Source organism: Felis catus, chromosome E1 (assembly GCF_018350175.1).
Source record: "Felis catus isolate Fca126 chromosome E1, F.catus_Fca126_mat1.0, whole genome shotgun sequence".
NCBI lineage: Eukaryota > Metazoa > Chordata > Mammalia > Carnivora > Felidae > Felis > Felis catus.
Window position 1 is genome coordinate 20,656,741 of NC_058381.1, and position 16,995 is coordinate 20,673,735.

Below are 16,995 nucleotides of genomic sequence, written 5' to 3' on the forward strand. Positions count from 1 at the left end.
TCCTCTGCCCACATTCCTGTACTTCTCAGTCTCTCAAGTAAAAAGGAATTTGGCATAATCTCTACTTCATTGTTGGCTCTTCCCCTCCACCACCAAAACTTACTCCTTCTACAAGACTTCCAGCATAAACCCCTTTCTCTTCCTTATTTGCTACTACAGTCTCCAAGACCCCAAACTACACACATCACTTTTTTCAACAAACTGCTCGTACACACTGCCATCACGTTCTGGTTGATAGTTACTGCTGCTAATTAATTAGCCGTTCCAGTTCCTGGGCTGTTGGTATCGACCCCCCCCTCCCCACCCCGTCTCCAGCCTCCCAGGACCAAGATTTTCAACCTCTACTTCAAAGCCCACAGTATGGGGCTTCCAGACTCCCTCAGGTTTCTTTCATTTCCTCTTAAATCCCCACCTGTGCCCACCAATTTCTCAGAAAACCTTGTGTAATGCCTCCTTTATTACAGTCATTTTAGGATTTCTTCATGCCGACTCCTAAACTGGCGTATCATACGTGCTTGCGATGTTCTCCTTTTTTCAGCCTGCTGCACGATACGGATAGATTTTTTTTTTTTTTTGCAAGTGACATGTGAGGTCACCAAGGGACCCCGAAGAGGAACCAACGAGTCAAGAAAAGCCATGCTATGTAAGGGAAACACGACACACGAGCAGTTTGCGATGGGAACCTAGAGCTCACGTATAAACAGAATATATAAAGACCATGAGGCAGGGAAAACTTGTTTCTGCACATGGCGTCAGTACAGCAACCCTTTTTAGCCAAAATGGCTCTCTTCCCCGTCGCCAAATCCATCATGCAGATGGCTTTGTTACGCCTCCACCCTAGTGCTAAAATAAAGGTCCCTTCTTTAGCATCTTGAAAAACCAAAAGAATACAATTACAGGGTGGAAGTCTGTGATTCAATTTCTTAAACAAAACACAATTTTCAAAGTTTCATTTTGTTGGTTGCTTTTCTCTTTAACAGAAAGGCAGTTAAGACTCCCTGGAGCCATACCTGTATAGGAAATCAATTTTTAATTTTTAAGGAGGGTTCACAGAGTTTCTCATTAAAATGTTTTTGGTTTAATTCTTTAGTAATTTGTGGGGGGAAATGCATTTTATAAGTAAGTGCTTCTTCAGGGGGAGGTTTTAACGTTTAACAACATTTCATCTTTGTTTTTGGCTTCTTTGGGTTTTGCCTAGTTAAAAAAGTCAGATGGTATTTTACAAATCCAATGCTGATTTAAAAAGACAGCAGCTTTTCCTTTCGCCCACCTGATCCCACTGCCCCACCTCACAGTCTCAGTCCACACAACTGTTCTAACTACTGCTTCCAGTAGTAACAAATAATGCACATATACTGTTATTTCTTGGTTGATCCCTTTGGACATTATCCAGATTATAGACATTGGTGATTTGGCTCTCTCACCTCCCTCTTACCTCTCCTTTATCATCCCAATAATAATCACATCAAACATTTAAGTCGATAGTATTTACATTACACGTTATACTATTATATAATGCACAAATGATTTACATAGAATATACACTAAACATGTTACATATAGATTCGCTCTATCTCTGCGCTTTACTTTGTCATGTAAATCCGTGCTTGCTTATAGTTAATAACTGACTCATTTTAAAAACCTGCTTTAGGGGCGCCTGGGTGGCGCAGTCGGTTGAGCGTCCGACTTCAGCCAGGTCACGATCTCGCGGTCCGTGAGTTCGAGCCCCGCGTCAGGCTCTGGGCTGATGGCTCAGAGCCTGGAGCCTGTTTCCGATTCTGTGTCTCCCTCTCTCTCTGTCCCTCCCCTGTTCATGCTCTGTCTCTCTCTGTCCCAAAAAATAAATAAACTTTGAAAAAAATTTTTTTTAAACCTGCTTTACTTTCTATATGCCTACTGCTAATTTTTGATGGTGCTCTAACAGATCCATCAAATGATCAGTGATGACTTTTCTGATTGTTGAGTACATCACCTGTCTTTTTCTTTGATATTCCCCGTATCCTTTATGCCCCTTTGGCCTAGGGCACAGTTCCTATCCCAGAAACTTTTTAAACTACTCTTCCATATTGGATCCCCGAGGATTTGTCTTCCTTTTTCTTGGTTTTCCTCCCTCCAATAGCTTCCAAGAAAGGGTGCATGTCCTGTAAATTTCTGTTCTCTTTGATTTCCTTGAGAGTAAACCAGTTGTCTAAAATGCTGTGTCTTGGAGGGCAAGAGCAGAGGGGCTGAGAACAGGCTCTGGACACAGAATGCCTGTGTTCAAACCCTGGGTAAACTTGGGCCGGCTTCTTAACTTCTCTTAGTTTTCTTACCTGTGAAACAGAGATGACAATGGTGCTTAGCTTGTACCCGTATTGCGAAGATTGAAGGCGTTAATACACATAAAACCCTTAAAAAACAATGCCTGGTAGATAGCCAGTACTCAATAAGCACGGGTAGTTATGACTATTCTTTATTTGTCATCAGCGGGCTGTGTTACTTTCTTTTTTTGTATGTGAAGACTTTTTGCCTCAGTCGCGTGTCCGTGCGTCCTGGAAACTCTAATGAATGTGAGCCATTCTTTCTCAGCCTACTAACTGCCCCCAAATGGTGTTGGATTGGGTATTGCTTCATTCTTCCACCTGTAATGTGGACCAGATGTCCATTATTTATATGCTTTATTTAGTCTCCCGGTTGCCCAAGAGGAAGGAAAAGAGAGCTGGGGCTGGAGGTAGCTGCCATCGAGCGCCTTCCTTAAGAGTAAAGAAATGTACCAGGGGCGTCTGGGTGGCACAGTCGGTTGAGCGTCCGACTTCGGCTCAGGTCATGATTTCACTCGCGGGTTCGAGCTCCGCGTCGGGCTCTGTGCTGACAGCTCAGAGCCTGGAGCCTGCTTCCGATTCTGTGTCTCCCTTTCTCTCTGCCGCTCCCCTGTTCACACTCTGGCTCTTTCTCTCAAAACAAACATTAAAAAGAAAAAAAGAAAAAGAAAAGAAATGCACCAGAAGTTTGCTTCACCGAGTCTGGGGTGTCTTGTAATCTCGTAGCTTGATGGAGGACAGCTATTCTTTTTTTCCATGTCTTGTGGAGCTTTCTCTTGATTCAGCCCTAATATTATTTCTCATAGGCGCTTCCCCCATTCCTTGCCCACTTATTGATATATCAGAGGCAAGGAAGGATTGTAAACCTTCTGGACTCTTCTTGCCTGAGGGAGAATGTCTTCTTGATGGAAGAAGGGATCCCTAGACGGGTGTGGATTATTCCAAGCCTTCCCTCTGGCACACCTATACTCAATGCCAACACCAGCAAAAGCAGTGAGACTTTTCAGAATTCCCTCCTTGTACTTTTCCATGTTCCACTCTTCTCTTTGAAGAATGTATTGATCTTTTTAGTACCTTCGTTCAGTTTGGTCCCACTTTTCTTTTTCTGGGTGGCATTTCTCAGCTAATGGTATGAAGTTGGGATCTTTTCTTGGTTTGGGGGTTCACAGCATGTTCTTTGGAAGTTTTACATTTTTGTTAATTTCAGCAAATTTTGGGGAAAGAAATTTTTGTGAGCCTGCGGGTATAGTGCCAACTTTATCAGAAGTCCCTTAGGCTTCAGTTTTTTTACTCTGAGAAAAGTAGCATTGAAAAACTACAGAGGAAAAGGACTACATGAAAAAAATTATTCATGTATTTTTCCTTGTAATCTGAGCATATTTGGTTTAAACAGATATACTCCCATAAGAGTTTGTTAGTCTGTGCAGGGGAGGGATGTTGTTGATTTTCCCACTTCCCTCTTTGTTTAAAGCAGCTTAAGCTGTTGGGTTTTTCGAGAGTCATATAAAGCTTGTGCCTGTCGAGGACTTTGCCTCATGATGGAATGTCAGAAAGCAGAGAATTAAATGTTACATGCAATAAGCAAATGTTTAATATTTATTTGCATATGTCTAGAGAGGTTCAACAAAAAAACAAGGGAGCCAAAGGGGCCCTTGTTAAAACGGTATTAACATTAAAGAGGAACTAACTAGATACTATATGTTTTAGGATATGATGCAAGAGTGGAAGCTGAAAGCTGAAGGAGACACAGTGGGATCTGGGAGGGAAAGTTAATACGAAGATATAAAGCAGAAAGCAGGCTGACAGGGGAGAGGGCCAGCAAGTCATTTCTTAGGTAGGAAAAAGGACAGAGGCAAACAGAGAGGCTGACTCGGAATAGCCAGGTACAAAGAGAGACCATCAGAGAACAGTGGATACATCCTTGCTACTGAGAGAATCCAATTCCTCTCCTGTGTACCTTTACCCCCTGTAGTTGACTCTGCCGACACAGTAGCCAGAGTGATCCTTTCAAGACCAAAATCAGATCATGTCACTTCTCTGCTTAAAACTTTGCCACCATTCTGCATTTCCCTGAGTAACAGCCAACCAAAGCCCCCACACTAACCTACAAGGCCCCACGTTCTCTGGTGTGGTTACCTAACCCCTGCCCTCGCCAACTGCAGCCACCCTGGCACCCCCCCTCCCACACAGGCCAGCCACCCTGCCATCTACCCCCAGCTACCCGCCCCCCCACTCCTCCACCAACACCCCTCACACAGGCCAGCACCCTCTTGAGTCCAGGCCTTTCTTTCTTTCTTTTTTTTTTTTTTATGTTTATTTATTTATTTATTTATTTATTTATTTATTTATTTATTTATTTTTCAACGTTTTTTATTTATTTTTGGGACAGAGAGAGACAGAGCATGAATGGGCGAGGGGCAGAGAGAGAGGGAGACACAGAATCGGAAAGAGGCTCCAGGCTCTGAGCCATCAGCCCAGAGCCCGACGCGGGGCTCGAACTCACGGACCGCGAGATCGTGACCTGGCTGAAGTCGGACGCTCAACCGACTGCGCCACCCAGGCGCCCCATATGTTTATTTATTTTTGAGAGAGACAGAGAGAGAGCAAGTGAGCATGAGTGGGGGAAGGGACAGAGAGAGAGGGAGACACAGGACCCAAAGCAGACTCCAGGCTCCCAGCCGTCAGCACAGAGCCTGACATGGGGCTCGAACTCACGAACCGCGAGATCGTGACCTGAGCTGAAGTCAGCTGCTTAACCGAGCCACCCAGGCGCCCCGAGTCCGGGCCTTTCTGCTAATTGCTCCCTCTGCCCAGAATGATCTTCCCCCCAGATATCGCACGGCCAACCTCTTCACTCTCTCTCTCTGCATCCTTGCTCAGTGGTCACTTTCCCAGTGAGCCTGGCCCTGACCATCCATTTAAAATCCAACTTGTCTCCATCTTCCCCTTCTGGCACTCTCTCTTCTTACCATGCTCTATTTTTTCTCCTGCCTCTAACACTTGACCCTCTGCAACACCATGGAACTCACGTATTATTGCACTGTTTACACTCTCCTCCTACTGGAATGTAAGCTCTACCAGGCCAGGAGCTCTTTGTCTTTTTCGCTCACGGATGATACACCACTGCCTAGAATAATGTCAAGGACACAGTAGCCTCTCAACAGTATCTGCTGAATGAATGAATGTTTTCACCTTCATCTTCCAAGCCTCATACTAAATCTTTTATTTTGGCTGTCATGTTTTCCATTTTCAAGAGCTTATCTGTGTTCTCCAAATATTTCTTTTTTTTTTTTAATTTTTTTTTTCAACGTTTATTTATTTTTGGGACAGAGAGAGACAGAGCATGAACGGGGGAGGGGCAGAGAGAGAGGGAGACACAGAATCGGAAACAGGCTCCAGGCTCCGAGCCATCAGCCCAGAGCCCGACGCGGGGCTTGAACTCACGGACCGCGAGATCGTGACCTGGCTGAAGTCGGACGCTTAACCGACTGCGCCACCCAGGCGCCCCCAAATATTTCTTTTAAAAGCACATTGCTCTTGGTTAACAAAAGCAACATCTCATTTTTCCTCTCTGTGGATATGAATCATGGTTTTACTTTTTACACTGCTCCCTGCATTGTATATTACTTCTAAGTCCCTTATTCTCCCATTTGTCTTGGTCTCAGCCTTTTGTGCTAGAGGCCTTCCTCAAATGTCCAAATGTCTGGGGATCTTTGGCCGTCCATTACGGAATGCCACTCAAAAAATCTGTGTATGTGCTTTATGAATGGGAGCTTTAATACATAGAGTAATTAGGTGGGGGCCATCTGTGAGGAACTCCAGAATGTCAGTGTCTTAGTGTTTTTCCTCTTTGCTGCCAGAATTCTGAGTAAAGAGGCAGGGGGTGGGGGTGGGGGTGGGGCGGTGGGGAATCTTTAGAATCCAGATTTTCACTTAATTTCCTTGGTTTCAATGTGGTGCCTGACTCCTCTCCTCCACTGTGCCTGGTGTTCCCCAGAGCCGAGGGCTTCTCTGGTTCTATTTTTTCAGAGTAAGCTTCTACCAGAATGAGACTGAGGTCGTCACCTGGCTTTGTGAGGTCTGGGAGGAGACCTTTATTTTGCTTTTCATACAGATTGTCAACCAACTTCCTCCTTCAGCTCTCCTCCTCACCCTTACCTCCAGAGGTTCTTGGCCCTTCCCACTCCTGAATTTTCTACAGCCCTGTGGATGGGTAAACTGGCTTACCTGTCTGCCTTCTTCTCTGTAGGCACTTAGATGTCAGCTTTCTCCACCTGCTTGGGGGACTAATCACACATCCACTTACTTCTAAAATTATGTTGATGTTGTTGCTACGATGGTTCTATTTGTCCTTGTGGGTTTCTACCATTTTTATCCCTTACTGCTCATTTAGGGGTTTTGAGAGGGAGTGGATATAAACACAATCTGTCATGTTTAAGCAGATGTTTTTATAACGCAATCTTAATTCTACCATGTTTTCCTCTGGTGCATACTTCCTCAGTGGTCAGGCATTTCAAAGCAACATCTGGCTGTCATTAAAGTACAAGATCCATTTTGCAAAATATGTAGGATTCTAGGTTATGCTCTATTAAGAAGTAGGTCAATTATGTATCTCCAGCTTAGTCTCAGAAATAAACACAGGTCAGCTTTCCTTCCCCCCAACCCCCCGGTTCTCTGTGTTTTGTTTTTCTGTTTTTGTTTTCTAGTACTCATGAGGGTTGTGCCCTTTCTGTCCTGTTCTCAAACAGTTCCCCAGTACTCTGAATTGGATATTCTCTTGGTTTCCACAACCAGAACCCTTCAAAATTTCAGTTCCCAAGGCCCTCCATGCCTAGGGACAACTTTTGGGAGAAGCATCTTTCCTATGTTTCTAAACTTAAGTTCCCCCAGATAGTTATTCTGGCAGAGTTCTGACAGTTTCTGATTGTTAAAGAGTTGTAGAGAAGAATTTATTTAGGTAACAGGTTGAACTATAAGCAAACCGTAAAATCCACAAAATCTATCCACATACCCCATCAAATTACAGTAGTTCCCCCCACCCTTATCCATGGTTTTGCTTTCTGCGTTTTCAGTTACCCACAGTCAACCACGGTGTGGAAGCAGACGGTACTCCTGAGGTATCATCAGAAAGTCAATAGTAGCTTAACGCTGCATCACAAGGTCAATGTCATTCACTTTACTTCATCTCATCACATGGGCATTTTATCACCTCATAATATCATTATAAGAAAAAGGGTAAGTACAGCACAATAAGATATTTTGAAAGAGAGTCCATATTCATATAACTTTTATAATATAATGTTATAATTGCTCTATTATTAGTTATGGTTATTAATCTCTTACATACTTTTTAAAAAATTAACCTTTATCACAGGTATGTACATATGGGAAAAAAGCCCACAGTATATACAGGGTTCAGTTCTATCTATGGTTTCAGGTACCCACTGGGGATACTGAAATGTATCCCCTGTGGACAAGGGGGAACTACTGTAGAATATGATGGTTGCATCCTATTGTGGATATTTCATGACTGATTGATTAATGAAGGATTGGCCTCTTCTAGGAGTTATTTTTTTAAAAAGACTCAAAGACAGTAACATCTTCCCAAGTTATTCTTCTTCAACTCAAATATTCTATGAAGGATAAAATGAATAAAGACTTAAAGTACTATTTATGAAGTGCCAGTGCCAATGTTTTTACCAGAATAGCAGGTTAGTATGTAACAAGAAGAAAATAAGACTGAGTGGATAGAATTTGTAGGTTCTTGGCATATAGACACAAAATTCTTTAGTTTTATAGATAAATTGATAGCATCTCGAGGACACAGGGGGAAATTAAGAAGTAATGAAATAACCAAAGCTTTAGTCAATAAACAAATGTAAAACCAGTAAAATAGACAAGAACGAACAAACGAACGAAAGAAACAAAGAAAGATGTGAGTCTGATCATTATAAGCTGTCCTGATGAACTTAGTAGAGTGTGTGTAGGCTTGTGTATGCCTGGTGGAGTGTAATTTACCATCCCTCAGCTGCTTTACCATCGTCTGGCTGACTAACTTGCAAAGTCAGCTGACTTGTAAACCTTCATTTAGGACTCATGCATTTTATACACGGCCTTGTCCAGAATGGATCTGGCTAATGGTGGCCTCACAATTCTTCAGTCTACACAATACTGCCTGCTAATCACTTCTTCTTTACTATGATGATACCACGATCTGACAGCCTACTTGCAACTGTAGCTTCAAGAAGCAATTGGACCTCTTGGTCAATTAGTGTCAGAAGACCAGCTGAGCATTAACTCTATCAAAGCCCCACATGCAATTATTTTGAAGACAATTAAAAATCAAATTACTCCAGCTAACGGGTTAAATAGTTCCGATGAGCCTTTCAGGATTCAGCCCTGTTCAAATGTAAACACTATGTGGCACTGTGCTGAAGTGACTGCTCTCTCTGGTTTGACTTTGTTTTTTTGAAAGAGAGTGTATACAATTGATAACTCACGTTCAAAATCTCTTGAGGTCAAGGCTATCTCAAATCTGTTCTCTGTTTTTGACAGAGAACAATAGGCTTTGGTCACATGTGTAGGCATGTGAACAGATCTGATGAGGCATCTTAGGGATGTTTCAGCTTTGTCTGAAGATGTCTACTGCTTTGTCCACCCCCAGATCTACCTCCATCTAATACTGATAGGTACAAGTTGGGCTTTTACCTTGTGTAACAAATGTCCTGACTTTTCTTCCTTTATGTTTAGTATTTAAAACATGCAGGACTCCTTAAAAAGGTAACCCAGTAGACCTTTGCTTTCAGATGCTTGCAAATGATCTCAATTTTAAATGGTTCCCTAGACCATGCAAAAGCTCACATAATAACTAATATTTGAAAGGACCTGCCAATGGTTCATCTTAACATTCTTTTCTATAGCGTTCCAAAAGTGAATTCTGGGACACAGGGCCTTTGAAATGCTCTCTGAAAAAGAGCTCCATTTTCATTAAATCCAGGAAAGCTGCACACTGTAATTTCTTTTGGGAAAGTCATGATGCACATTTAGCATATTAAAAGCTCTGAAAAGTTTCATGTAAATAAATCTATTTTAACTTTGTTCAACAGAAAGTAAAAAACATATTTGACTACAGAATCCTTTGTGTACAGATTACTCATTTGGAAGGGAGTCAAGATATACCATCCCAAAATATGCTGCTTTGGCATAGCATTATTTTGAGCATTGGTTCATTCTACAAGAATTTCCTAAATTCCTACTGTATGTGTAGCATCGGTAGGGAATATGAAGGAAGAGAGGAGATACCCATGATATCCTAGAAAAAATGCCTATGAGATCTCTGGAAAACAGCTACAACTAATTCCTTAAAAAGTAAGATCCAGTCATGTAACAAAGCTTGAATCCTCAGCCACAGTGAGACTTTTTCAAGAAGTCCAGCACTGCCCAGAGGGACAGCTCCCTGACTAGCACAGTCTGGGGGTGGAGTACAAAGAGTCCTGACCCGGAGCAAGAGGCTGGCATTCCCCTGGACTACTGGGAGAATTTTTCAGTCAAATTTTGGAGGCTTCAGGTTCTTCACCTGAAAAGTGAGGGTGCTGTATTAGCTAACTTAAAAAAGGAGGCACTAGTATTCTGTTAAATAGTTATCGGTAATGAGAAAAATTTAAGAAAAAATTAAGAAAAATTTATTCAAAGGTTCTTTCCAATCCAAAGTACACATGGAATTGACAACCACAATCTTTGCTTTCCCTCTGATTACTGTTACTACTCATAAGGGAAGGGAGAGACAACGTTATTTTACTACTATCTGCCAGGCCTTGTGCTAGACACGTGATGTACATTAAAAATAGGTATTTAAGGGGTGCCTTAATACCTATTTAAGGTAATGCCTTATTTAAGGGGTGCTCAGTTGGTTAAGCATCCAACTCTTCATTTTGGCTCGGGTTCTGATCTCCCAGTTCATGGCTTCAAGCCCCACGCTGAGCTCTGTGCTATGATTCTCTCTCCCTCTCTCTCTCTGCCCCTCCCCTGCTCACATGCTTGTTCTTTTTCAAGATAAAGTTAAAAAATATAGGTATTTAAAAAGCACTTCTTTTTGAAATATGCTGTTATAAGTTTCTCTAATAACTCCCCATAAGAAAAACCACAAGGAATATATTTGACTTAAGTTTCTTTGAGTCATACATTAACATATTTCTACTGGCAAATGCTTGACTTTGGGGAACACTCATTTTCCAGACCTGAGATCTCTGCTTCTACAGAGGAATGCAACCCACGTTCACAACTCTTGCTAACAGCCTGGCTCTGGTTCTAGGCAATGTAAGATGTTGCTAGCAGGGTTGTGTTTAGACGAGTGCTCCTCAGTGTGTCCCTGTGTCTCAGCATGCCATCAGTTACCAGTGCTGGGCTGTGTTTAGACGCGTGCTCCTCAACGTATCCCTGTGCCCCAGCATACCACAGTTACCAGTGCTCACCATAACAGGGATATTGGGGAAAGACGTTTCTTGGGGGAAAGAAATAATCTGGACAAGGGTGCTTGGAATACTTAGGGTGAACAAGAAATATTCTTCCTCTTTTCATTTCCCTGTCTTAGACTGTACTTAGTGTAAGGGGGAATAGCATAAGAAAATGTACACTTAATAAGGACAGATACTTTTTTGACAGTTCAAGTTTACACAGGTTGAACATAATAGGATCAAGAAACTATGAAGACCATTACTGGTCATAACTCAATTACCGCCCCACCCCAATACAATGGCATTGAGTGCACGATTTATAAGAGCGGGCGATACATGGGATCAAATTAGTATGTAGTTCATGCTAGAATAATGTGGTGACACAGAAAGAGATGTTACTATTTAGAGAAAGATCTAGATAAAGTAAAATGCTAGATATGCTCAGTGATGTTGAGGTTTTACATTTGCCCACATAGCTGTAACTATTATTATTATTGAAAATCCTACTAGAAACATAATCTTGTAAGAACTCCTACCATTTCTTCCCCCCAAAATATTTTGTAATACAATATTTGAAAAGTGAAGTTTCTTAGTTATGTACCAAGCAAGTCACAACAGATCTAAAATTGATGTCAGTAGGAATGTGATTAATTTTCAATGAACTTCTCTAGAATCTATTTAAAAAATATTTATATACATATGTATGTATATGTTATATATATAGATATACATACACACATATTCATTCATTCATTCATTCTCAAGTTAGTTAACATACAGTGTAGACTTGGCTTCAAGAGTAGAATTCAGTGATTCATCACTTACAAATAACACCCAGTGCTCATCCTAACAGGTACCCTCCTTAATGCTCATCACCCATTTTCCCCACTCCCATCAACCCTCAGTTTGTTCTCTGTATTTGAGAGTCTCTTATGGTTTGCCTCCCTCTGTTTTTATCTTGTTTTTCTTTCCCTTCCCCTATGATCACCTGTTAAGTTTCTCAAATTCCACATATGAGTGAAATTATGTGATATCTATCTTTCTCTGACTTACTTTGCTTAGCATAATATATATTTCTAAAGTAGGCATCACATGCAGCGTGGAGCCCAACTCAGGGCTTCAACTCACGTCCCTGAGATCAAGACCTGAGCTGAGATCAGAGTTGGACGCTTAACGGACTGAGCCACCCAGGCAGCTCAAATAAATTTATATTTTTATCTGTCATTTGTAACTTTTTTTCATGAACTGTGTATTTCTAGTCTTTTTAATCCATTTTCTTTCACTTGTCTTTATTGACTTATATGAGCTCTTTATAAATGAAAGGGATGATCCTTTTGTCAATGGTGTTTTAAATCTGTTTCCAGGCGGTGACCTTCTGATTCTGTTTATGGTATACTGCCATCCAGAAGTGGTTTTTCTGTTTTCTTCGTTCAGTTTTAGGTAGTCAAATGGACTCATTTTCTTTTATGATTAAATACATATTTTATACAAAACTGGGGCCACATAATAATCATACAATGCTCTGGAATGGTTTTTATTTGATACACCAGGTACATTTTCCCATGTGATCAAAAAGCCTCCTGTAATGTGATTCTGAATGACCTGATGGTACTCAGTCAGATAGATACACATGGTTCAGTTAACCAATAGTCTGCTGTAAGACAGTTTTGGTGTTTTCTGTTTTTGGCATATTCTATTGGTGTAAGATATTTTTGGTGCTTATTTATTTTGAGAGAGAGAGAGAGCAAGCCAAGGAGGGACAGAGAGAGAGGGAGAGTGAGGATCTAAAGCAGGCTCTGTGCTGTCAGCGTGGAATCCAACGCAGGGCTCCATCCCATGACCCTGGGATCACAACCTGAGCTCTTACCGAGAGTCAGACGTTTCACCGACTGAGCCACCCAGGCACCCCAGAGTATTTTCTATTTCTTTTCTGGCAATCATGAATATCATTTTAGTGGTATCATCATACCTAAATTCATGCATATAAATGGTTTACGAGGTTCTAGACACAGAATTGCTGTTGTTTTCACCTACCACATACTAAAGTTCCCATTTCCAAACTCTACCATGTGAACAGTTAAAAAGAAGTGACTAGGGGCACCTGGGTGGCTCAGTCGGTTGAGTGTCTGACTTCAGCTCAGGTTATGATCTTGCAGTTCGTGAGTTCAAGCCCCGCGTTGGGCTCTGTGCTGACAACTCAGAGCCTAGAGCCTACTTCAGAATCTGTGTCTCCCTCCCTCTGTCCCTTCCCCACTCATGCTCTCTCTCTCTCAAAAATGAATAAACATTAAAAAAATAAAACTAATTTATAAAAAGAAGTGACTAAACTGATAATATATTGTTGCTATGATGAAATTACTTTGTGTTATTCAACTTTTTAAAATTCACCAGCTATTTGAAAGGTTTCTTTTGTGAAATATATCCTCATTCCTTTTTTTTTTTTTTTTTACCTATCACACACTCATAATTTTACATAATGATTTGTAAGGGCTTTTTACATATGAAAATAAGCCAACCTTTTATTACATTTGTGAAGATTTCTTAGCATTTTGCCCTTTACCATCTCCTGGCCATGGTTTTTGGGTCAAGCCAATAAAACACAAGAAGAATTTGGACAGGTGGTTCTGAGGAAGGAAATTTCTCACTCTTCTGAGAAAACATCCAAGGACTTCTTTCTGAAAGTGACTCTCCTTGACCATGGAGAAAATGTGGCTGCTGAAATTGTTAGCAGCTATCTCACAACCACAAGGGGGAGCCACACTTAGAATGAAGAGGATTCAAGAGCAGGCACAACGAAGGCTTGTCATCAAATCCGTTACAAATTCTATGCTGGTTTGAATTGCACTTTCTTTTGTTTTCTTTTACTCTCTCTTTTATTTCTTTCTTCTCTCTCTCTCTCTCTCTCTCTTTTTTTTTGCAACTGAACACACTGTGATACATTTTTGTTTTTTAGAAACAGAAATTTTATATGCTTATGCAGGGATACCTTTCAATCTTTGTCTTTTTGTATTATTCTTGTGCTGCTGCTATACTTAAAAAGGCCTTCTCCACTTTAAAATCAAGTATGTGCCTATAAAATGATTTTGTTTCGTTAAAATGTAAACTCTATTGGAGATGCGATGGGGGAACTCAATCACAAGTGGAAGAGAGCCTTTATTTTACAATCACTTCATGAATGTCAGGACATTGTGTCCATCCCAGTAGATTATCCATAATTAAAGATGTGTGAAATGCTCACTAAAGCTTTGGCTTCTTTGAAATACAAATGAGTTACTAGCTATAGCCATGCCTGTGACAGGAGAAATGTCCTATTTGGATCAACCTGTTGGGAGTGGACTGAATCTAAGTCAGCTCCTACCTGGGCACGCACTTTCATAGTTAATATTGGAAATGAGGATGACTCCTCTGAAACAGTGGTGGAAAAAGCCACTGGGAAGTAATCAGCAGGGGGATTATACACACACCCACACCCACACACACACATATATGCTAACAAATATTTAATAAATAAAAATAAAATATTTGTATGTACATAATGTACATAATTATATGTATACATACATACACATATCTACACAGACATACACACAAACTCATAAAATTACCTGATTGCAAAAGGCATAAGGTATAGTGAAAAGAATATATACTATGGATCAATTATAAGAAATCAGCGGTTTCATGCAAAGTCAGAGCAAGCATATCTTGAATTCAGAGAACAAATCAGACTGCTTTTCAAATGAACACCAGCATTAGACCGCCTAATGTGTTCTTTGTGTATGTGAACCTTAGAGATATTTTAGGATCATCAAAATCCACCTCCTCCTCCTCCTTTTAATTTTTTTTCCATTCATCTCCACTGGCTTGTGATCAATATTTCATGGACTTTTCTATAGCTGCCCTGTAGGCATCCTTCCAGAAAGGCAAAACCCAAATTCCAACTGAAAACCTGCACAGACCTAAACCCTGCTGCACTGAACCTTGAAGAAGTGGATGTGCACCAGCAACAAAGCAACAAAAAGCGAGAGCACATTGTACTGATATCGTTTAATTTTGAGAGAGCACAGGAGGGGGCAGACAGAGAGAGGGCGACAGAGGATCCGAAGTGGGCTCTGTGCTGACAGCAGCGAGCCTGAAGTGGGGCTCGAACTCAACAACCACGAGATCATGATCTGAGCCGAAGTTGGCTCAACCGACTGAGCCATCCAGGCTTTTATTTTTTTTAATTAAAAAAAAATTTTTTTTAACATTTATTTATTTTTTGAGAGACAGAGCACAAGTGGGGGAGGAGCAGAGAGAGAAGGAGACACAGAATCTGAAGCAGGCTCCAGGCTCCGAGCCGTCAGCACAGAGCCTGACGCAGGGCTCGAACTCATGAACCACGAGATCATGACATGGGCCGAAGTTGAATGCTCAACCAACTGAGCCACCCAGGCACCCCTATACTGGTACTGTTTAAAGTGCCTTCAAGATGTTCAAGCTTTTTCTTGTTGCAGCCTCTCTGTGTATGTATCCCCCACCCCTGCTTGAACATTCTCTTCCCACACTCTTCCTAGGGTCACATCCTTCTCATTTTTTCGGCCTTAGCTTAATGTCACCTCCTCAGCGAGGTCTTCCCTGACCAGCCTATCCAAAATACGTTTCCCTTGCCCTTGGAATGACTGCCCCAACCGAGCCCCTCCTTTCCTTCATGGCTGTACCCAAGGTGTAATAACTTACGGACTTATTCTCTCACTACTCTTCGATGAGAATGTATGCTCTGCGAGGACTCGGACTGTTTCTATTCATCACGGCATTTCCTGTGAGTGCCCAGCAATAAGCACATATGCCGAATGAATGCTTATTAGTTTGAATAAACTAAATGATCTTTTTTGTAAGTTAAAAAAAAGAAGACTTGCTTGTGTGTCAAAAAAGGCCCCAGAGGTGTTTTGCATTCAAGAAAAGCTCGGTAACCTTGGGGTTTAAGAGCTCATTTAAAAGAAATAGCTTATCCTGGTGCATAGCTGCAAATAGGTGCCAAGGAAATTATGAAGTGTTTAAGGCAGAAATACACGGCAGCTGCTGGGCAGGTCTCGAGTCTGAGTGGAATTTCTAAATCAATGCTGACGGCTGATACGATGGTTCTAGGATGGTTCTAGAGCAATCCAGTCATCGAGCATGAGCATCGAGCATCGAGCACGAATAAGTGACAACCTGAGACGCTGCTGCCCATTGCCAGTGAGTAACCTGCTGTGTGAAAGTCTGGTTTTCAGTGAATATTCCTTGTACATTAAAAGAATTTCCTGAAAAATATAACATCTATGTCTTAAATAAGTTGGCTCTGTTACAGCTATGAAAATGCAGATGTTAGAAATTAAGTTCCTTCATTCTAGTTACAAGACTTTTCATAAAAAATTCCCCCTTTGCCTTATTTTCCTTCTTTTGACCAAAGTCAACACCTTAGTGTGAGTGCATTTTATCAGGTGATTTAGGAAAATGTGACGCACTACATCCTTATTCTCTCTCTTAAGGTCAACGAGACTTAAGAGCCCATAAACTCTACTGTGTGTTATTCCTTCTCATGCAAGGCCTATGGGTATGACAGAATCCCTCTATTATTAGAATGAGAGGAGAGAAAAAAAATATCACAGGCTGGGAAATGCTATCAAATTCAAATATACAAATATTGTATACTGGTTTTTCAAATGGACAAAAATCAGACACCAGTTAATGCATATGGAACCAACTCCTGGTTGGATTACTTCGATGAGCCACTATTCAAGCTCATAGGGTACAGATGACATGAGAAGATACTGTAATTACTACAGCTTTGGCTTTAACTCAGCAGCCGAGTTTTGGCTTTAACTCCGTCTGCTCCAGTTTATGGCTCTTTTTGAGAGGCTATCCAACAAATATTCTGTTCTTCCACAGGGGCAGAAAAATCTTTGCTTCTTTTTCATATCTCCATGGAATCCTCTGAGTCACTCCATGATGACAAAGAGACTCCTAAAGAGTCTTAAAGTTTCCATGTCTTTAGAAGTTTATCTCCTAAGTAAAAAATCATGGAACAAATCCTTTAGGATCAACACTTTCAGGAACATATTTATTTGGCCAGACTAAGTCCATAACGGACATAGCTCCTTGACTTACCAAATAAGAACTATAGAAAATGGTCTTATTACTAAATAGCTTTGCTTTTAGTCTTGGATTTTATTCCCCCTCCCAAATAAGTATATTACTAGTTTGGCTATAAGTCACTGTCACCT

General features: G+C 41.1%; 1 protein-coding gene across 3 annotated transcripts in view; it reads right to left on the reverse strand.

Annotated features, from left to right (window-relative positions):
• The window catches only part of MYO1D (myosin ID), a 362,829-nt gene that overhangs the window by 164,855 nt on the left and 180,979 nt on the right, over positions 1 to 16,995 (reverse strand). The window lies entirely within an intron of this gene.